This window comes from Gallus gallus, chromosome 6 (assembly GCF_016699485.2).
Source record: "Gallus gallus isolate bGalGal1 chromosome 6, bGalGal1.mat.broiler.GRCg7b, whole genome shotgun sequence".
NCBI classification, from domain to species: domain Eukaryota; kingdom Metazoa; phylum Chordata; class Aves; order Galliformes; family Phasianidae; genus Gallus; species Gallus gallus.
Window position 1 is genome coordinate 27,143,570 of NC_052537.1, and position 23,862 is coordinate 27,167,431.

At 39.4% G+C, this 23,862-nt stretch overlaps 1 long non-coding RNA gene across 2 annotated transcripts in view; it reads right to left on the bottom strand.

Annotated features, from left to right (window-relative positions):
• Positions 1-23,862, bottom strand: part of LOC107053736 — a 60,473-nt gene that overhangs the window by 28,399 nt on the left and 8,212 nt on the right. Inside the window, exons 1-4 of one of the 2 annotated variants that reach the window (XR_005860999.2) lie at positions 14,857-15,281; positions 12,050-12,163; positions 5,317-6,826; positions 983-1,063 (exon numbers count right to left, since the gene is read on the bottom strand). This is a non-coding gene — a long non-coding RNA (uncharacterized LOC107053736). Of the gene's footprint in view, positions 1-982; positions 1,064-5,316; positions 6,827-12,049; positions 12,164-14,856; positions 15,282-23,862 lie in introns of those variants that run through there. The other variant, XR_006939783.1, reaches the window with a different exon arrangement.

Below are 23,862 nucleotides of genomic sequence, written 5' to 3' on the forward strand. Positions count from 1 at the left end.
TGACTTGGGACACTAGTCCCATATGACTGGGACAAAGACATCTGGGAGGGATATGGTGGGTAGATCTGCCCGTACTGAGAATATTTTATTTCCCTCCTTACTCAAGGCAAGAAAATTACTTCCGAAGACATATATTCATTCATATACAACTTCCTCTTGGCAGTTAACTGAATTCTGGTCCTGGCTGACGCAGTAGGTTCTCCCAGCCATGGAAAATCCCTGAAGTGTATTCTTAAATGTGTCTCCAAGGGAAGGAGACATGACAGCTGAAGAGGCACACAAGCAATAATTTGACTTTTACAGGGAGAAGAAAAGAAGGCATCATTGTGAAGAAGTCCCAGTTTTTATATGCATTATAACCAGCACTCCCAGGCTATCAGCACACACAAATAAACCTATGTGAATTGCACAGTAAAGCTTTAGTGGTAAGATCTGCACTAGTTTGGTCATATCCTTACCTGATATTAATCAAAACTGTACAGAGCATATTCTCTAGCTGTGCAAATTTACTCTGGTGGAAGATTCAGCCCCATGTTTTTTGCTTTGCTTTGAGATTATGACATGTTAGATTTATTGGCTCATTTGCTACAGTAAATGAGAGTTTCTGGGCTGAGACATTCAATAGCAGAGTGGTGAATGGACTGGCTGAGGAACAGGACAGGAATAAAGACAGAACATTTGTTCTGAAAGACAGAACCCAGTCCTCACGTCTCTCCTAGTTCATCATTACTGCTTTCCACATCCTGTGAAAATACTCTGCTTTAAGACTTGAAACGAGCAAAGGCATTTGTTCCTTAAATGGGAAGTGTTGTAATGGAATGGATTTGACAATCTGTGGAACACACCGTAGAGTTTTATTGAAGTGGACTAGCTGAATGGAAAAGGATTATCTAATTTCTGTGCTAAGAACTGAAGCGTGAAGTGTGCAACAGATTACAAAGATGCTTGTATAGAGTATGACAGTGCTTGGTTTTACAGTTACCTGCTGCTTTGTATGGAGATCTCCAGACGTGAGCTGGGAATCATGAGAATTTGAGGAACTTGTGCCAGAAAGCGTAGGCTCCTGAAAGAAATGATTAAAAAATATCTTACTCATTTATTATGTACTTAAGATCATAAGTATATATAGACAGATGAGACGTGATGACTTTGTGTGTGAGAATAATATGAAGTGGAGGAGCACAATGACCATGTGTAATAAATGGGAAAAATATTTTTCTCATTTAATTCCTGACTCAGAATTTAAATTTTTTGGTAGATCATTAACAAGTGGCCACTTCAGTAAGGATGAAATCTGCGTAAAACAAGTTTCAGAGGTAAGGTTTCACAGAATATTTTAGAGCATCTGGAGATAAGCACCTCTTACTCTTTTAAGTACAATGCTTCTGGTACCATAAAATGATTTACACCATGTTCTCATATTTACAGTTGCTGTGACAAACAGTTTTAAGGCATACAATAAAGCTTTCTATCAAAGCTGGCTTTACGTGTCTACTTGCAGTCATAAAAAGCAACGTGTGGAAACATCCCCCTCAGTTCTCCCCAGAAGGCAGGCACAGAAGGACAGCTTGCTCAGTACAATACTTGATGGTAGCGGTGGGATATGCTTTTGGATTATCAGCTTGTAATTAAGGGAGTTATTAATGCTGTAAAGGAATTTTCATCTCAATCTATAAACCATTCTCATCTTTAATGGACAAAAATGCACCCAGCAGAAGAGAGAATACATGCTGCTATGGTGTCAGATCCCTCACTGCGAATCCTCTCCACTGTTTCTCCCAGTGGCTAGTCAAAAACCTCCTCAGTCAGTATAGGGGTTCACAACACTGCTCAGGTTGCCTGTCCTTTGCCTTGAGTCCACACAAATAACTTGTTATAAGGGAATCTGCCCACTTTTACTCTCTTGAGGAGGCTAAATTTTGCATTTTTCCAATCCTAAATACATTTAAAATATTAAGTTCAGTGCACTCTTCTGAACTACTCAGCTTTGCTTCGGCCTCCTGTGACTGGGGACATGGATGTAAGCAATTCAGGCAGCCCTACAGGGCCCACGAGGCAGGATAATCCCACTAATCACTGCTTCCAGCTTTGCTAGTACTTTGTTTACTGACACTGGACAACAACTTGCTACCAGCTAATTGTTTCCTGGCATGTGGCAAAGCCCAAGGAGATTTTGTTACTGACTGGAAGGACAGGAGTGTAACTCAGTGACCGCAAATAACTGCTAGATGGTGGATAACTATCAGCAAAGCACAGGGGAAAAAACAAGGAAAGTCAGGTAGCCTTCATACCCTTGACATTAAGGAAGCCTAATCAATTGATGAGAAGGATCACTTGCTTCCTAATTGCAATTAGCTGAAAAAATGCAGAGCAGGGTGACTTCTCCTGACAACTGGGAAACTGCACCACAAAGCCCATTCATCTCAGGTGCAGTTAATTAACTTTACTGCCTGCTCCCTCACAAATACCTCATTCAGGGAGGGAATGAGATAGCAAGTCTTGTTCTGTCTTTGTAACCTTTCACCTTTATTTATTTTGTCATCGCTTTGGCTGTGGTTTGGTTGACACTACCTGCCCGGCTCACTGCATAATTACCTCTTGGATATGGTCATTAAATATTGTGTGGGATTCGAAGGCCTTACTTGCCTCAATTGTCCCAGAAGCTAAGATGACTTTTCTCACCTTCTCCTACCATCAGTATGTGGAAGGAAAACTCCACTGCCTGGTGCTGAAGTTCAAATAAAATGCATGCATTAGTCTATCTTAAGGATTTTGCAGGGAAGCAGGCACTGTGGACGTAATTTTTCATCTTCCAAGGGAAGAGATTGCTCAGCTTGTTCAAAATATTACAAAGGAAATCATTTTAGACCACCAAGAAATTGAGCAAATTGCTTTTCCTATGACTTTTCTATTTTCCTCCTTCTGCCTTGTTGCTCTATAGCTTTTTAAAACCTTTGTACTTTTTCAAATATTAGAAGCACTGAATTGCATTGTAAGCTTGGCTTTTCAAAGCTAGCTAAAATATTTGAAGTTAAAATTTGTGCAGTATCTCTTTCAATTGTGCATTCTGTTTTTTGTTTTTTTTTTTAATAGTTGGGAAAATGACAAGAAGTCAAGGCAGTGAAATAACCACATCCAACTGCAACTGGATCATTATTAATAAATATTAAGGAGAAGAGTTGTTTAGTCATGTCTAAAAAGCCATTTACAAATCTTACTTTCCTCTTCCTACAATCTTTACTAAATCCAACATTTCTCACTCTCTCTCTCTCTTTTTTTTTTCTTTCCTTCTTTTTCTCCAGGAGGAGTGAACAATGGGTATGCTCTTAAAGAATATGTAAAAATGTACCACTCACATGAAACGCCCAGGTACCAGCCTAAGGGCACTGCTAGCAGGGTTCCTGAGTAGTGCTGGAATCTTCACCTGTGAAGTCTCCTTTGGGACTATTCAAAGCCTGATTGGACAATGTAATGAACCACCTGCTGCAGCTGACCCTGGTCTGACTGGGGCTGGAGTAGAGACACCTGAGGTGCCTGTCAGCCTTCACCATTCAGTGAGCCTATTGCAGAGGCAACATTTGCTAAGGAAGAATATCACATGTGTGGAGGCAGTTGGGCCTCATTACCAGTGTGCCCTGTACACTTTCAGTGGATGTTCTATAAGAATGTAGTGGCCTGAAGTGCAGAGAGCTGCATGACTTTCCCAAGCAAGGAGCAAGAGACATTGGGGGGAAGGACAGGGAGCTGGACCTGTATTTCCAGAAGACCTCAGGGCTCCCTCCTTCTGCCTGTCCCTGACTGCTCTGTGTGGACTGCTGTCCTCCTCTCAGGGCTGGAGCATCATAATTCATAGCCTGTGCTTGCTGCCAAACCTCTGCTGCCCTGAGAGGCTGTTTGTCCCCAGCAGAACCGAAATCACTCCACTACAAGTACATTAAGCACATGAAAAGCTCTGACAAGAGGCAGAGCAATAATTTTTTTAGTAAGCTGACTTATGCTTTATTGAATTCATTTACTGGTTGTCCAACAGCTCCATCAGGTGCTTTTGCAGCAGCCAGACACAGAGGCATGACCTCAAGTTTGAAGTGATTCATAAGGTCCTCTCTACTTCTTTAGTACAGAGGTAACAGGAAAATCTCCAGCAAGCAGGGTACGTGACTGTGGCAGACTAAACATTAGTGCTGTGCAGACTAAACATTAGTGCTGTGCAGACTAAACAGTCACATCATTTCAGTGGGAGCAGCTAGGTATAGCTATGCCAAGTTTTAGCAGGCTGATGTCCTCTGGACATGTTTGAAGTGCTTACCAGTTTGATGTGACAATGGCAGGAAATACAATTGTAATCAAATTTCAGCATCATTCTCTCTCCAGGTGTAAAGCATCATGAATGCAAAAACCTGCAATATCTCACATTCCTTTTCCTTTCGTGCAGGTTGAATACAAATAGTAGCATATCTTTAGCTGCACTGATGTGGTAACGGATTGCAAATTTACTAGCAAAATACTGAAGAGGACATTTTGTCATAATGACTTTGCAAAGTGAGATTAACAAGTCACCAGAAGTCTACTTTTCTACAGGGAAGCTTGGGAAAAACACTGCACTGTTGGCCACACATGCACAAAGCAGTGATAGTAAATAAGCCATAATACAGAGAAATGTTGATCTGTTCTGCGAGAGATGAAGCAAAGGTTGGCTGATTTCTATGGGCTCAGCATCGCAGTGCAACATGCACACATAAAATGTATGGTATAGAATAAACAGAATGGGAATAACTGATGAATATCAGAGACGAGAGACAGAGAGAGCTTTACTGAGCCATTGGATAATGTTTGGGTATTTGCTAGTGACAGATGGTCAGCCCTTTCATCTGTATATGTGCCCCCCTGGATGGAAGATTGTTTGACAACACACTGTTACTGCCACTCTCTTCTTTGCCATCTTGCAGCATTCTTACAGCTTGAGGGGCCTGTGTGTGTTTAATCAATCGAGCAGCAATTTTATGAGGCAGGTGCTTAAGAGCGTGGTAGGAGGAGAGATAAAACTAATAAATTAAAGTCAGTTCCAGTTACTCTTAATCACAGGCACTCTTAAGCACGGGCACAGACTGAGATCACTTATCTGTTCCTAAATGACCTGGATCTCATATTACCATCAGTGCTGACGACACTTGTGGTGTTAACTGGTAGCATGCAGAGGCCAAATAAAGGAACACATCAACTTAAAACCATGTATGGCCAAATTTCCTCCACAGTGGATGCCAGTGGAAAGGCGCAATGTGCGCTGAATACCAGAAAATTAATTATGAGCTGAAATACCTTTCAGGCCAGTCTTGAGTTGTCCTGTTGCCCAGATCAAATGTTGCAAGAGGCTGGAGGTAGCTGGAGGCAACAAGGTGACTGGAGGTCTCTCTCTGTGGTAGCCTAGCTCCCAGAGATATGCGCCCCACTGGGAGCACTCTGGTGGCAGGGTGCAAGTGGGTCCACAACTGTCTGAGCCCCTTTTTTTCCTGGGTAAGGGCTCCAGCATGTTACTGAGAAGTCTTCTGAGCACTACTTCAGCTGCATTTTAAAGGAGAGTGCAGAAACCAAGAAGGGTAAACAGTTACTCAAAAAAAAAATTCAGGCCTATCACAACAACTTAGACTCAGGTGAACAGAGGCATGCTAATGCTGAGCTTTGCCCTCAGCATCTTCTTTTGCCTGAGACCCCTTTCTGCAGTGTGACCCTGCTTACATGCAGAGTCTGGGTCCTTCTCCTACCCTGGACTATGGAGGAAAGGCCCAAGTCCTTACTACATCATCTCATTTTCGTTCCTTCACAAGTAAGTGCACCCTGTTGCTGTACAGGTAGTGTAATCCAACCATTTTCTTCTGAAGGCAAATCAATACGCCAGAAGAGCTGCTCCACTGCATGTTCTCCGTAACCATGAAGATGCACATGGATGTCCTCCTGCAGAACCCTGAGATTCCATCTTTGATTAGCTGAGGCTAGAGCCTATCAAATGTTTGTTCTAGGCCTGCAGTTTTTGCCTTCCTATTTCTTAGCACGTCTTCCTCTGTTCCCGTAGGAATTTGGTCTTATTTGTTGAAATGTCTCCTGGCTGGACCATCTCCAGACATCATCTGTAAGGCTGATTAATTATCAAGGAGATCATCACAATTCATAATAAGTTGTGTGCTAATTACATGTACCCTATGAGTATTTTCCTCTCGTTTGTCTTGTGAGTATTCATTTTGCAGATTTATAATGAACATGACAACTTCAAGTGAAACCAGCTTTGTGGACTGTCAGAGAAAGGCATGGGGGGATTGGGCTCTTAATTAAAACTCATATTTATCTGGAACTACAAATGTTACTACTCATTTTGCTTCTGAAAAAGACTACCTATTAAAAATACAGTATTCCCAAGAGAAAAGACACCGAGGCATGCTGTTAGCACCAAAATAATCACTTAGTATTAAAAACTCTTTCATGCCCACACTGAATTAAATAGTTTATGAAAAATAAAAACCTGTTAGACCTGAAGATCAATTCCCTCTCATGCAGGCAAATGCAAATAGCTTTTCTCTTTTGTCTGAGACAAAGAACTCGTGTCTACAGCTTTCTCTGCCCAGCTGGGCTGGGCCTACAGTCTCTCACTAAAACTTTCCATGAGCATCACAAATAACTTTTTTTGTAGCCAAGAAGTACAATAAACTTGGTTGAGAATGGTCATTTATCAGAAGTACCTGTTTTGGTCACTGACAACTTCACTGGTTACTTGAGAATCTGCAGTCTGGAAGTTGAAATGGTTTACTTACATTTTTGAAGGAGTATCACTCGTTTCCTACAATATAAAAAACAGGATTTGTGGGTTTGAAGCAAGAAAAAGTTTGGCTAGCAATGTGTGCTCTGTCATCGATGGACTTTAAGCTACACATCAATGCTGCAGCAGCTAGTGTTTCAGAGAAATAAATTTTCCTTTGGGCATCAGAATTCTACTGGCTGTGAGGCTTGTAGTTTGATTGGAGATGGATTTCTTTTGGTTGTACAGAGGTGCATCAGGGCAATTAGCTTTGATGGCGCTAACTTTATGTCAAAAAAACCAATCCTAGTCCTTTGTATTCATTTAAAATCCCAATAGGCTTGAGTTCCTTCTTGTGCTGCTTTTCTAATACCATTTTCATCGTTCTTTATAATAGCTTAGCTAAGTTCCTAATGAATGTGTTAGTTTCAATAAGGTGCCCTGTGCTGCTCCAAAAAAACCCACATGAAATTACTGTTGAGCTGTGTTTCCCTAGCAATTCTCTCTCCTCAAGTAAGTTGATTAAACGTAGCGTTAAAATAAAAAAAATCATTTCCAACAAGAAACAATTTCTTACTCAAAACCCTGGGATTTCAGAAATTACAAAGATCAAGATGACCTCTTGTTAAATACCTCTAAAAAGTCTCCCTGCCCCTCCCTTTTTTTTTAGCCCTTTTCATATCCCCAGAGGAGCTAATTACAGCTCATGTAATTACTTGCTCATTAGTTCATGACTCCATGACTCAGGTGCCATCTCCCATTAGTCAACTTGACCTCCCATGCATTTACATCACAACAGCCTAAAATTGTAATTGCAAATAATTTAGAAGTCAAACAGTTTGTCTCTTGAAACACCACTTTTGCACATCAAAGTGACTTTCTTTCTGGTTAGTCTAAATGTGCTGCAGTAGTGACTGGCTGGTTGGAAGGTACATACAATCTGATTAACAAAACTCATGTCTTTTTATATAAAAGGTAGATCATGCAGATAGCTTGCTACACTAGATGCCAGCAGATTTGGGTTTCTGCGCCTACTGCTTTTGTAAACATAGATTCTTCTTTAACTAATGCAAATACAATTCCTAAAATGAAAACCTTTCTACAGAAAGCAACACATGCTTCATGTCATCAGCTGTTCATTCCCCAGAAGATCAAAACCAAACCATCCTTTCTTCACTAGATGTTTCTATGCAGATCAGCTCTCCCACCAGTGGCTGACTGGTTTCTGGACCTGCCCTTGCTACAATGCCTCTCTGTACTCTTGCTTTCCCACTTAATTTCTGCCAAGCAGAGGAGACATTCTTAAACAAAATCCACAGAACTGCAGCAGTCTAACAGTGCTGCCAGATGCCTTTCTTTTCTCATTGGTACCAAGCTGAATAAGAATAGTCAGTGAGTTTGGTGACACACATACTTAAATCAGAACAATTTTTCTTATACAGTCTGTTTTTATGACCTTGTTGACATTCTTATGGAATTCACTTTTTTTCTGAGGGAGAGACTTGTTTTTGTTTGCTCATGCAACAGCTGTACTTTGTCTTCTAAAAAAAAACAGCATGGTCCTTATCCCTGGCTATTTTTAAACTACTTTTAAGTCTCACTTGTCATCTAAAAATAAGTTTCTAATATTCACACGTAGTATACATGAAACCATCATTTGGCCAAATATGGTAGCACAAAGGGGTCTTTATCAGGTCTTTGACTTCTGCTACAGTTTTTGAAATCAAAACACTGCAAAATTACAAACAGATCCCGTACTTCCTGTTTGCAAAACACCATGGACAGAATTTAGCGCTCTTATGCAAGTAGAGCCTGGACTGAGCCTCTCAGTCTTCTAGCACCAGTCAAACCATAATGGCTTTTACTCCCCTGAAAGAATCCGAAGAATCATAGAATACCCCAAGTTGGATGGAACCATCCAGGATCAATGACTCCAGTTTCCTTGCTCCACAGAGAACCACCCCAAATCCAACCCCTATAACTGAGATTGTTGTGCAAATGCATTTTAAACTCAAGCAGCCTGGGGCCATCACCACTATCCTGAGAAGCCTGTTCCAGTGCCTGGATAATTGTAACCCCTGCATAGCTAGAAAATCCATTATTTTGAAGGGAAAAATAATGTTGGATAGCAAAGCAAAAATTTGAATTCTCATAAACAACAACAAAAGATTATTCTTTTAAATAAGCATAATTGAAACATCTTCTTAAATCAAGCTTTCTAATCAGATTTTTTTCTTTAAAGGCCAGTTCAAAACATCTAGGCCAGCTAACTCCCAAAGATTTTAAGTTTCTTATTCCTTATTGATCCTGGAGAGTTTCATGCTGCCTGGACTGAGCACATGGCTACAAGGCAGTATTGCCAGGGAAGAAGCCCTCCTGCAGCCTGGGACACTTCAGGTCTCTCAAGGATTTTGGGCTGCTGCAGACCATGGACCCTTGGCTGCTCACTCAAGCAGTGTCCCTAGCAGAGCAGATCCAGACTTTGGCTATACAGGCTTTCTTGAAATAAGCATGCCAAGCTGGCTGAGGGAAAATGCCAAGGGTCAATGCAGTGAACTACATGGGCTTTAAACAATGTTTTCATTTTGATTAAGTGGGCATTTCTTTGACAAGGAAAAAAAAAAAACAGGGTGGAAAAGGCTTTCAAGGGACAAGACATTATCAAATCAATATCTGTCATGGTTTAAAAGAATGCCATGAAAAGTAGAATTAAAACTATTGGGATTTGGACCAATTTATTCCTCACAAATGTTCACCTTTGTGGCCTTAATCATTTTAAATAAGGAGTGAGCTGATGGTTGTACCTTCTCTTGTACCTTTCCTTGGGCTGTTATTCTCACAGGACTAGGAGGAACTTCTTACCTTTGAGACAAGTCACTTTCTTCTAAATCACTAGACTTCAGTTGTATCATTCCAGTGTTACTGGAGTAAGACAATCAGGTTGGTATACACAAGTACAAAGCACAACCCAGCATATCACCAAATCAAACAGCCTTTGGTTATAGAGTCAATGACATGGACGTTTACCAATACAGGAAGTTCTGATGCCTAGCTTATACGATTTTATATCAACATTAACATGCCCCATCCCTCCATGCTGTTCTTCTATGGTTGATTGGAAAAAATTAGGTTAAGCGTGATGCACATAACGGAATTAAAATCAAATTAAGAGGAATTTATGGCAAATTCATGTTACGGCTATCTAAGGCTTAAACATTATGACCTTCACGCAGCTGTTTGTCTTTAAAAGTAGTCAGAGCCTATTTGTTTGGTGAACTGAATAGGAATACGTGAGTCAATGTTTTAAAAGACTTTCAATAAATATTTCTGAAATATTTCTGTTTGACAGAGTGTAGATGGTAAAGCAATATTCTCAGTGTAATGTTTGAGTGTACTGCTTTACTCCAGAAGAGAATGAGTCATTATCCCCAGAATGTATATGTAATAAATTTAACTTACTTTTCTGCTCATGCAATATTATAAAGCAAAAGAGTTTCCTGAGATGCCTACTTTACTGGAGCTCATCCCTCATGAGACATATGCATATTTAGCTTAATACTTCTGTCATTCCTGCACCAAGCTCTAGCTGTGCATAGTTCTGGTATATCTGATGAGTTACAACATTAATACAGTTTCCTCGTGCAATAAACATATGGAATAAATTTCTCATAGAGTTCTGCAACCCACAAAACATTGAAGTTCTGATTGAATTTTGCATGTCTTACACACTTCTTAAAAGTTTCCTTTAGTTCACCTTCCACCATTTTCTTGTCTTCTCTGTTTAAGGGACTAAAAGCTCTCTTCCTTCAAGTTTTCTCCGCCAGTGTTTCACCAGCATTTACAACAACAAAGTCCTAACATCACAACTGTGTCCTACTGTATTACAAAGAATGAGCACGTCTTTGTTATTCCTCTCTGCAAGCTGTGGTTATCACAGATATTTTCTTAAATATTCAATGTTTCACTTAGGAAAAATAGAAAGGCTCCAACAGCCTTGTCATCTGGTTGTGCTGGAGCAGATTCTGCCTCTATGGCAATATGAAGGGCCATTGCATGGCACAGCTTCCCACGAAACAGAGGAAACACAGTTCTGTGGTTTCAGCTCAGCATGTGAATTTTTCAGTGTTTCAGAGCTTTCTGCAGCAGCAGTTTTCATAAGAGAGAATCTATTCACAGTATTATAAGGATGAATTCTGAACTTCATGGTAGGATGGATGATCTAGCATTACAAGGTAACTCTGAAGAGAAAACTTCCGTATTGGGAACTCTGTGGTCTTTATTGAAATGTAAATACATTTTTCCTTAATTTGTGGCAGAAATGGCTCTGATATGCAGCATTCTTTGTTTAAAAAACAAAGTCAAATCATATTTCCTCATAGTTCAAAACCAAGCAGTTTAGATGCCAAGTGATTTCATGCAATTCAAAATAGAGACAATCCGTATTCTCCTTGCTTATATTATTGTACAAATCCTATTGTGATAATATGGGGTATTTTTAATGATCTGTAAAGCAACAGTATTTCAGTAAAAATGTTTTATACGGACTGCATTATTCAGCTGGGATAAAGGAGCATAAAGAGTGTTCAGCAGCTAGATAGAGATACCAGAGTATTGGCTTATCCAAATAGCTCACTTAGTAATCCTGTATCATACAGACAGTGGGCCATAGAGACTTCACAGAACCTATGATACCCATAGGTGGGAGATGAAGATATGTTATGGTGATTAATGTTGTTTGCTTATATACAAATTTTAGAGGCCAGAAGGAGCCTTTTTGTTACTGTCTTGTTTGTTTGTTTTTCTGTAGGAATCTGATAGAGTTGCCAACAACTCATACTTAACTGGAAAATTTTCCAAACTGATACTCTAAATATAAGTACTTTCAGACCATTTTCTTTTTTTGCCATTATTGGTGACCTGGAATTTAGGATCTTGTATTTTAGATGTCGGCAAGCGCCCCCAAAGTGGACCCTATACAGAATGATGAGTTTTATGATAGTTATGACAGACATTCTTTTTTATTCTGAGTGTTAAGATCTTTTCAGAAAAATGGCAAGACATGAAAGGAACTTTGCAGTGCTGAGAACTAAGCATTTCTTTCTTTTCATTACTGATTGTGAATATTTCTGAAGTGTGGAAAAAAGCCAGTGAGTTCTGTAATGAAGGAAGGAAAACTGGCATATGGGAAGGCCTTCACCGCTTCAGCTGCAGTGTTGTTCTCCTGAGGCAAAAGAGACAATAAAAACCCAGGGGCAATAAACTGACCTTGATTTTGCTCCAGCCATTAATTTGACAGTGTTCTATTTCTTGCTTCTGATTGAAGGTTTTAGGTGTGACGGTGTCATAGTTCTTTGACAGTTTGAATACAGAGCATCTCAGCTGCAGGAAGAAAAGATTCTGCGTTCAGTTAAATGGCTTTGGAGATATAATGGAAAACTGAGGAGTTTGAAGAGATTTTAAATGCTGATAGAGACATCTACACCAAGTTTCTGAGCTCCACTTTAAATTCAGCTCCTGGCTTGCCAGTGTTTGGCATTGCCTTTGAGCAGCACAAACATAAGAGGAGGAAAGGAATGTGAATGAGCTATTAGCCCAGATCTCATAGATTTTTGGCTTTTGGAACTTCAGAAATTGACAGCATATGTTGGTAAAAAGCCTGAGATATCAGCCAGGACAGTAAGTTGCTGTTAGGAAACAGCTTGCTTATTTGGTTTTAATTTGCTGCAACTAGATTGCCTGTAGGAGCGTATGTGGCTTTTATGCCCATGTGCATAAAAACCTTTTCATTGCCCCATGTAATTCTAACCAAATATACATGCCACTCTATAGCCCTTGAATGGCATGCAGCACTCCTGAGTAATGAAACAGCTATTTCCCTTTTCAGAGGCACAGCAGCAGGAAATGTATTCCAAGCTCATCTCATGTAGTTTATGTAATTACTCAGGTTTCTTGCCAGCTGGAAGTTGGTTGGCAGACACACATCAACTTCTAGCCTTTCTCATATACAACCTTATGCAGTTCATCTGAGCAGGCTATTAAATGAGAAAAGTTAACCTGTAAATGAGGATGGATTGTCTGTGGATGCAATTCAGTTCATGCTGCCAGCACCCAACATGTGCCATCCACTCAAGGGCCACAGCTCATTGCCAGAAAAGGGAATGATGCATCAGAGAGGTCACAGCATAGGTTACAGTGGAGGATATGTGCTGTGTGACACCATTGCTGGATGACTTTATGGTATTGGTAAAAGCAAATAGTCTCCTGCTTTATAGCATGCACAGGCCAAGAACAGATGAGCCAAAGTTCTTCAGTTGTGAGCTCTGCAACAAAATTTTTGTATTGCCAAGAGCTAAAGACTTAGCAAGCCTAGAACTGGAGAGCCTTGGAGTATGGGCTCCACTGCTGCCCCTTTGGCCAAGAGGCTGCAGAGTCTGGATGTGAGGATTGGTCCCAGGGAGCAATGTCAGTTTCAGCAGTACTTGCTGTTTTATTTCATCCTGTTGACAGGGATTTCAATTAACCAATGTTTCCCATGCCAGTACAGCCCTGTTGCCAGTTTGAGACCCACACAATTCAAGTATTTGGCTTTTGCACTTGACTTGATAGCCAGAGTTTGGCCACATCTGTCTCATATTTTTCCTAGTTCCCCTAAATAGCAGCCAGGGAATTTCTGTCTTATTTCCTGAGGGAAATTCAGTGTAACCAAAACACAACTCAGTAATTTCCTGTGCATTCCAGTATCTCATCAATCAACATAAGCCATACCCTTTTAAACATCCACCTTATATGGCAAAATTTGAAGACATTTCCAAAGTGTTAATATTTTAATAAATGCTTTGTTATGGAATTCAACTAGTCAACAAGTCAAAGACATCTGTTATAGCTACCCTGAGAGTGACCTATAAACACATAATATTCCCACCTGTAAGGTGTGTATTCTATGCGCTACCACACTATGTTAAAGCCAAGTATTTAAAGAGACTGTGATCTTTATTCTGGAGTTACTTCATTGACAATCAATGTACAATTATTCTCTGGTACAGGAGGTGGACTACCCAACAGCTCATGGACACGTCACAAGAGCAGCACTAAGAAGGAAGAAGAGTAAAGTCTTTTTGCTCTTTAAGGGGTTGAATGCACATAATATCCAACACCCAATATAGAATTTGCCTAGAATGACAAAACTGAGGCAGTGGCACCATAGTTTCTCAAGACGTGCATACCAGACAGCCTCAAGTGGACACACTAGCTCAGGTGAGCCTGCCAGTGCAAGGAAACTGTTTACAAACAGTTCAGATTGTTGGCAAAGGTAGTTCTGGTTTCACTGAAGAGGATATCTCCTGTCTCTGTTTAGGCAAAAGTAAAACTCCTAGAAGTAGAGCTCAGCGTGTAATGTAAAATCTAATCCTAAACTGTAACTATTCCAGCAGTTGAGACTAAATTTTACAGTTTATGTCCACCTCTTGCAGCACAACTTTGTCTATACATAAGGGAAGTTTGATTTATTTACTAACAGAATGATATGGGGAATGTAGCAGCAACTAGTGGGACAAAGATTGGAAGAAAATCAATATAAAGCATTTAGAATGGTCATGAAATTTCCCTCCCTTAAGAGATCCTGCTTCAGTTGTGTCAGGAATACAAATCAGTGTCTTTAAATTTGTCAAAGTTCTGCCTTGTACTCATCGAACTATATTATCATGTATTCTTTGGTTAAATAAAATGATTGTTGTGGTAACAGTATTTCTACATTTAAACAAAAGTTACTGCCATGAGTAGCTTTTAGGTAATGAAATATAATTGTCTCCTAGACAGTTCACATTGGAAACTTAGAAATGATTTCAGTTCTTGGAATAAAAAGAAGGAAAAACATTCCTAATTCACTACTCATTCAGGATGACATTTCTGAGTCATATTAAGAGCACTGGGCGCCCACACTCATAAGCCCTATGCATAGCAGAGGGAAAGATAACAGTTTATAAATGTGAAGAATAATCAACCCTTCATTCTTCCATTCTTTTCAGCTGGACTTTTCTTCCATTCACACTATGTTTAATATCACTCAAGCTCACAAGTTTCAGCAGAACTGCTCCTGGTTTACTCCGACGTGATTGCCTGGGTGCACCCACGAGTGTTAAAGGAGCTGGCTGAAGCCACTGGGATGCCACTCTTCATTATCCCTGAAAGATTACATTAATCAGGCAAAGTTTCATGTCACCTCAAGACATCCAAATGTCACTCCAAGACATCAAATGTCAGTCTTATCAAGAAGACAAAGAGGAGGATGCAAAGAAGTACAGTCTGGTAAACCCCACCGTTATCTCTGACAGAAGAAAAGGATCAGGGGAAATTACTTTCAAACATGTTGATTACAACAAAGTGACTGAGTGTGATCAACATGGGTTTCAATGTGGCGACCTGTTTTGTCATCAGTTCTGAGATACCGTTAGCGTGTGAATGAAGATGAAAACTGATCCAGCTTCCCTTATCTGACAAATCCCAAACTGCCTCTCATACTCTCTTCTCTAAGTAGGAATTTAGTAACGAAATAACTAACAGCTGGACTACAGATTGCCTTTAGTTATCACAGCATTTAATTCATTAAATTTCTCAATTAGAAGAACTCCAATTAGAAGTACAACTGAAGTTTCCAGGTTCAGGCAGCAAAGTTATTTCAGAAAATACCCCAAGCGCTTGCATTTAGTTTTATCCTAAAAGTTCAGGCTTGGTGAGGGCCCTTGTTTAAGTGGCCTCCAGTCTAATAACACTGTTTGAATCCATAGTCTATATCCTTGTAAGCTATGAACACTGGTACTGAGCTTATCTGGTGAATGTTTTCTTCAGTTCTGAAAATACTGTAGTAGTGATTTCCCTTCAGCTATGCTCTTGGTCATGGCTTCAGCATCAGGTTTCTGGAATACATGTCGATGGTGGTAAAAGAAAAGAATTTCAAGCGCCAATTTCAGAGGAAACAGGACAAGGTCCCAGCAGTAAAAAGTCAAAACAGAATCAGTGAGTAATGTGTTATGCTAAATGATTGCTTGTACAATTTGCATTGAAAATGTAAGATATTAGACACAAGAAAGCAGCTGCCAGGCAGAGGATCTATTGCATGCTTGCTCTTAATACCCTGTGAATCAGAGTGCATATATTAATGTGCAGGAATTGAAACTCTTAATATCCTGGTGGGATTACTTGGATTGCTGGTGGGGGAATGTGTACCTTCAAAAAATTTCCTACTCACTTCCTTCTCTCAAGCACATCAGGGAATAATTTCTTCTCATTCCATCTCTGTCTATTGGAAAAAAGATGCCATTATCTTCTATTGTTACCTATAATAATAATATCTTCCATATTATCTTCTTTTATTACAAACACAAAATAATCACTGAACTATGGCTCTGGAATATCAATTACCTCAATAAAAAAAAGTCTAATGACAATTAAAAATATTTCAAGGCAGTTCGTAAACATGGTAAATATACTTGATAGTATAACTTCAATTCTATTTTTTCCTCTTTAACACCTGAAAAGGCAGTTTGCTTAAAATTGTCATTTTTTTTTGAAAAAATAACATCAGCAGATGAGCAATACCAACTCCTCAGAAAAGAAGAGCTGTAGAAATTCAACATGACATTTGAGGCCTGAGTTAAAAAGCAGGTGAATAGTTACGACCTTATTCCTTCTTTATTAATAACGTGTATTGATTTGCCAAAGTTCTTTCCATTTATAGCATAGCTGTTGTAGATATGGACCTCTGACTTTTAGTAACCCCAATGTTATTATTAGGATAACTGACTATTTTGTCTGCTTATGCATTACACAAAGCCCTGAATTCTGTGCACATGATTCCTTACGTAATTGTTACAAGAGGGCATATTGAATATCAGATCTGAATGCCAAGGTGAAGAAGGTAGAAAGGTGATGTGGATGCAGAACTACAGAATGATTATAACTCGAGTGATTTCTGTGTGGAAGTAGCAGCAGAGTAATGGAATACAAGGCATGAAGAGTAAGGATGGGTATGGTGACAACCCTGAGTTTTGACATGTAATGAGGTTAAGGAGATAATTCAAAGTCCACAGATATTTGAAAAGATGCTTTACAGACAAAGGAGAAGGACAGATTATTGGTATCCAGAAAGAATGAGACCAGGGCAATAAGGCAGAGCATAAGAGAGATGAACGAATAGAGCAGAAACAACATGTTGATAGAAAGGACATACTGAAGAAATAGAAACGAAAGTATCACCTACAGAAATGAAATGCTAACAATGAACAAACATTTATTTGGACAATAGTTTTAACTGAAAGAATTCAATTGAAAAATTGAATGAATTAAGAGAAGTTATGCAAATGATAGGTTGTTATATCACGCTGCAAAGGAACCAGGCAGAAAAGCAGAAGAAACTAAACTGATTAACGTAGAAAATTAAAGGAGTTATATGATAATCAGAACAAGTATGAAAAAGCAGTTGTGTCTTGCATGGAGTAACTAAAGGACATGCATTGTTCAAAGTGGGCAGAAATGAACAGGAAGTGATGTGAGAAACTGAAGAGTAGAAACAATCATAGAATCGCAGAAATGTGTAGGTTGGAAGAGACCTCTGGAGGTTACTAGTTACTACCTCCTGCTCAAAGCAGGGCTGTCTTCAATGTCAGATCAGGTGGTTGAGGCTGTATTCAGTTGAATTCTGTAACTTTCTAAGGATGGAGATTTCACCACCTTTCTTAGGATACTCTGCTGGAGTTGTGTATGTTGTCTTGTAAAGACTGTAAAGACACACGAGGTTAGATCTGTTTACAACTTGAAAGGTCTTTGATATTTTTTGGATAGATCTTACGAGGAAACGTCTCATTCTGAATAATAAACTTTCCCTTTAGAAATTCAGAACAAATATTACTGGTTTAGTATGAAAAATTTATTTACCAAGTACCAATGAAGTCAATGTTGCAGAGTATTTCCTTGTGGACGGGATCACAAAAATCAACTAATCCTTGCTCAGTACCAAAAATCAAAACATACTTATGAGAGTATTGTCCAAACATTTCCTAAATTCCAGCAGCTTGATGCCATGACTCTGGGGAACCTGTTCCATACCCACCACCTTATGGTGCAGATCCTTTTCCTAATAACCACCCTGATTCTTCCCTAATGCAACTTCATAAGTATTCCCTCCGGCCCTATCTGGTTTTTTGTTTGTTTGTTTGAATAGATTATTATACATAGCACTGTAGAAAAATATGCTGATTAAAATTATGTTAGATAGTGAGATAAAATATTGAATATTAAACAGAAGAAAAAAAAGAAAAAGGGAAAAGAAAAAGAAATGCTTCAGTAGATGCAAGGATCCCTGTAGTGGGAAGACTTGCCAGTTTACAAGTCAATGCTGAGGGACTGCATATATGAAGTTGCCTCAGAGAACCCAGAGATTTCTTGATACAGGAACCAGCATGACAACTTGCGTTTTAAGATGCACAAAAGTAGAAAGCAGTGCTTTTGATGTTGTAAATAATTTTTTTTTTCCTGGAAATGCTTATTAGATACATTATTTTGTTAGCTGGCATTGCCGAAAAGCTATGAAGCGATTTATTAATCTGAAGACAATATGTCATAGATTGCATTTGATAGATGTTGGCATTTCTCTACAGCTTTTACACAGTAACTCAGAGGATGACATTTTTATCTTTTGAATGGATGATGGGACTTATCATTCATAGGAATGAATCAAAGACACCATTTGCCACAATGAAGAGGATAGTCCTTTGTAATTTGTGTCAGATGGACTGAAAGACAAGTCTGAAACTGAAAGATAATGAGAATGTGTGACAGTAAAGCATGAACAACGCATGTTTTCACAGTTGAAAAATAATACTTATAGGACTTAATTCAGAGTTTATTATCAACCTGTCTTCTGTTACATGAAGAGCTTGCTGTGTTGAATATGAAAAATGATGTGCAGATGTGTGCGCATCTGAAGAAGAACTTCTTCCTAGCAGAAAACCTGTATGAAACAAAAGAAACTGAGAACCTTTGGAGTGGACTAATAGATAAGGATGTGGAGGATGAAACAGCTTGGCAGCTACAATCAAAGACTAGGAATCCTTGACAACAGCGGATTGATCTCTTAGAAACTGAGGTTATAGCAGCCAGGGCTGAGGTGTGATAGAGGAAAAAATTAGAGATTGTCTATGAAACTGGCTCATAAAAGAAGAAACGTTTCCAACAAACACACTGAGGATGTCTTCAGGAAACACAGGGAATCTTTCCCCATGCATGGGTTGCAAGGCTGAGGTTGTTTCTGCTAGTGTTAAAGGGTGGCTGTGCTCAACGATGAGCATAAGGAGCAGCTGAAACAGCATAGAACTGGAAATAGTGACAGAGAATAGTGAGAAGAAACATTGGGATTTTATTCTGTAAAAATATTTAGTAAAAGTTTGGGGCTTAAATGATAGATTTAAATGAGATTTTTTTAGAGGAAGGAGTCAGGCTCTTGCTCGTCTTTTCTTCTGTGATCATGAAAGCAAGAAGTTGTACTATCTTTGATAAGACGAATGACTGCAATGATATTTGGTTCAAGACTAGTTTATTTTCCTGACCCAAATTTGACTACTGTTATGTCTGTAAAGGGATAAAAGTATTTCTATGTGTATATTGCTACCATAAAGCTTATAAAATGTCAGTGTGACCAGGAAGAAAAATATGAATTATGATTTATTATTAAGAATTTCTAATATGACAGCTCTATGGAACCTTCTATGGATACCTTCGGGATTCCTTATTAGGTTTAAAGGTTGTTTTTTTTTTTTTTTTCCCCCGATTAAAGAATATGGAATTCTCCAATTCTCCAAGGCAGAATAAAGAACTGTGCAGTAGAACCAAGGAAGACATTTAAGTAGACAAGCTGGGACATAGAAAAAGGATTAAAGGAAAATTTCCCTCTATTTAAATAGTTTACGTTATCTCAGGCTAGCTCATGCCCAATAAAGATGATGTAAAGAAGAACTCTTTGCACAAAGGCAATGAGTTACAGAAGAAACCTTTCTGGCATTGTCAGGATTTCTTTTCAGGCTTGACAAGTAAATCACAATGTGAAGTTAAGTAAAATCTGTGGTGCAACACAGGAAAGAAATGTGGTATAACATGAAACAATTGACATTTGATGATGCACTATTTAAGCATGAAAAGTTTTTAGATCTTGCCTTAACTTCAGGAACGTCTAGGGGGCTGTCAAAACCAGAGCAAATCTTTTTCTTTGCAGTGTGATATTTGAAACAAAGTTTAAAACCCATGTAGGCTATGAAAGCCATTAAGACAGAGCCTGAAGGGCTTTCCTCTCTGCGTGGCATTGAAGACACCCATTTTCATTAACAGTCATTAAAAGGACTTGATATTAATGATGCACAGTTAATTTCCTTTTCAGAAACATAAACTATGATTCTGAGTCCTACACTTGCTTCAATTAATTTCTAATATTCTCTCCCCCGCAACCACTTTACATAAAGAATGGAATCACCAAAACAAAAAGAAAAACCCTTAAGGCTTTCCTAGCCTCATAATCAACTCCATCTCCCGAGATCTGCTTGCAAAGAAGAGTACGTCCATAACAAAGACATTACACTTTTATACTTATATCTGGTATCAAATACAAACATCCGTAAGAGTCAGTAGATTGCAAAAAGTTACTTGAAAGTTACTTGAATATAGCTTAAGAAAAAAACAAATATGGCATGAAAATATATATATTTTTTGTCCTCATTCAGTTACTAGACTCTTACATTATCTCAGTTATGTCCCTCCATGGAAGTGTTTTCCCCTGGCACTTTACAAAATTGTCTCTCCCAGCCCAAACTCAGTTTTGAGAACTGGTGAAATCTAATTTTTTTCTCAGTGGAGAAGGAGAGATGCTTTTTACTGCTTTCTCCTTAGCCTGTGGATCCTTTGCTTATGGCTGCTGATGAACAAGGAGATTTCTGCTGAAGAAGTTCTTCACTGTAAAACTGAGAGCCTACTTTGCACTCAGCATATTGGGCCTCTGACTCCTGCTGCATCCTCTTGACGCTGTCGCAACAATAAACATAATATCCAGAGAGTTCCACTACTCAACAGATCACATCCCATGTCATACCCATAGGCATCTGGCACAGCAGTAAGATGGCAAGCACACTGCTAAGGAGTATAGTAACTCCTATATATATAACATAGAGCAACGTGATCACTGGCATGTTTTCATAGAATCATAACTGTTGGAAAAGACAACTAAGATCACCTAGTCCAACCATCAACCCATCCCCACCATACCACTAGCCATGTACCTCAGTGCCGCATCTACCCTTCATACACATCTCCTAAGAACAAAGACAACAGAAAGTGCATGTGCTTTGTGAGGTTTTTTGAAAGGAGCAAAAACATGGGAAATGCGTAGAACAGTATTTTTTTCTCCCCCAGACTACCTTTCCCCACATCCTGCTCTTTTCATAGCTGTAGTCTGCTGCTCCCCCTGTTAGCTTCCTATTTTGGGATTTTGCGTAAAACCATCACAGTGCTTCATATAGCTGTATTGCTTGCATGGCAACACCCAACACATTTCTTGTGTTAGGATTGCCTCTGAGATCAGATAGGCTGCAGAGTAAAAGATAAAGCCCTCACTGAGCAGATGAGCTCTTCATGCAGATACTCATTAGAATGATCTTGCTAAGCGTTTGCTGCTTGGTCAGAGAGCCCAGGTCCTACCCCTGGCTGGACACTCAGACTAGAATTGAACAAAATGGCTTTGCAAACTCTTTGAGAGGGCACAAAATGATCAGATGATTTTTGGAGACTGTTCTCTGCTGATTGCAAATGGCAATAGTGATGTAATCATCTTTCTGTGCATGTGAAGCCTGTAACAATTTGTTCATAAACAGAAATCTTTCTCCTTTCCCAAGTGAGCGTGCAGCATTTATTCGTGTAACCTGAGGACAGTGCTGTCACTACCTGGACTTTTGCCTGTGATCTGCAAAACAAAAATGTTTATAACCTCAGTTCAGATTAACCATTATCTAAATAAGAAATCATAGTTGTTACTTCTTCAGGATTTAGCCTAAACACAGAACTGTGGTGATCTGCTGCCAGTTCCCTCATTTGTTGATCAAGTAAACGTGGCAGACTGGCAGGGGTTTTGAAGGCGTTAAATTTCTACATATTTTTTTAGAACGATTGCCTACATACAGAAGAAAAACAAAACCAAAAACAAAACAATTGAAGCTCTCCCTCACAGAAAGATTGCAGATCAATAGCATCAGTTATCAGTGTGGTCAAGCAGAGGGAGTGACTATAAATACCACAACCATAAAGAAACTTCTATCAGAGCCCACCAACAAAACCACAAACAGAACAAAGACCACAGAAAAAGCCTCAAAAGAAATCAAGGGTTGGAAGTTCTGCTTATTCACAGAATTGCCTGTATGGTTAAATCTGAACTACCCCAGCCTTTTTCTGGGATGATAATTCAGTCATGAACATACGTACCATCCCTTTGAGCAACCCTTACATTTGCCATCTCTCTGCTCCTGCAGCTCTGATGCACTCAGCATTTTCACAGCAAAATACCAGTATCAGTGTACTCTTTTCATTCTCTGTAATTAATCCAATACACCCACAGGAGAAATGGGGGAGGTCTTTAGACATGTCTTCCAAAGAATGTCTCACTCCTGAGGACACACAGTGTTCTTGTCCCTTTAAATGAATCAGCTATTTAGCAGCCAAATTGGGAAAGCAGCCAAAGAATTCCCCAGAGATCTGCTGGCAGGAAACACATCACAGCCCTGTAATACAGAAATATCAGCCCTGTGGCATTAAAGCTCTTTTATTGTAACACTTTCCAAGATTATTTGGGGTAGCAAAATGTAATGGCAAACACAGATTCATATGGGATCAAATGACAAAACACCAAACCTCTCCTCTTTTCCTGCTTGCCTGGAGGTGCTCAGCTCTGTGCCAGCCAATAATGAGACAACAGAACACTGCTGACAGTTGTTCTCATCTGGGTTAAACACACAGGTGGTGGAAACCCCATCTCTGGAGGCATCCAAGGTCAGGCTGGACTGGGCTGTGAGCACCCATTGAGCTGTAGATGTCCCTGCTCATTGCAGAGGAGTTGGACCAGATGACGTTTAAGAATCTCTTCCTACTCAAACACTTCCGCGATTCTCTGAATGAGAATCAGTGCCTCAACTCCTGTATGTAAAAGTCAAAAATACACCTGACAGCTGGAACAATAACAATTGTATTATATATTTCTGCAATATCCAGGTGCTATGAATCTTGTGCAGCCTCAGGGAATATCAAGTTTTTTGATAACATGATTTGATATTCCAAAGAGAAGAATAACCTGACAACATGATTTGCTAAAGAGACATTACCAGAAGCATCCAACTGTTCTCACACAGTGCCTCCGTTGTACCCAAGGGGTTGAACCAGGAGTACGAGAGTACTGCCACGTGGAGATATCCAGAGCCTTTTTTATAGTATGCAGTCCATTCCACATATAGCATTAAATTCTAATGTCACTAAAAAGATCGGTATTGGTTTATTGCCCAAATAATAAAGCAAATGCTGTGCTGGATATTTGCATATGCATCCATTAAAGTCCATAGATATCTCTCACTGAAAAACATACTTTGTGAAAAAAATGTCATTTAAATCCATTCAAATAAAAATTATTCTCAGGCAACATGAAAATGAGGAGATATCTTGGCAAAGCTATTCACCTTGTGGCCTATTACCAATCCACTTCCTCTCCACACTTATAAACATTTTGGATGTGCACGGAGGAGGTGGTTTCAGTGCTGCGCACTGAGACAGTCAACCAAGCTGCATTCCTGTTGAGTAACACCCAACCAAAACAAACCTGCCCGGGAGAGAAGGCAGATTCTCCTTCTGTGCTACTATCGGTGCCATAACTAGGTTCGTACAAATAAGGCAGTTTCTCTCCCACTCTGGCTCTCCACACACTGAAAAATTTCCTGAAACTGCAGAGTCCAGTCCAGGCTTCCTAAAACTATGACAGCAAGTTTTGCCTTATTTTTGTGGTTTAT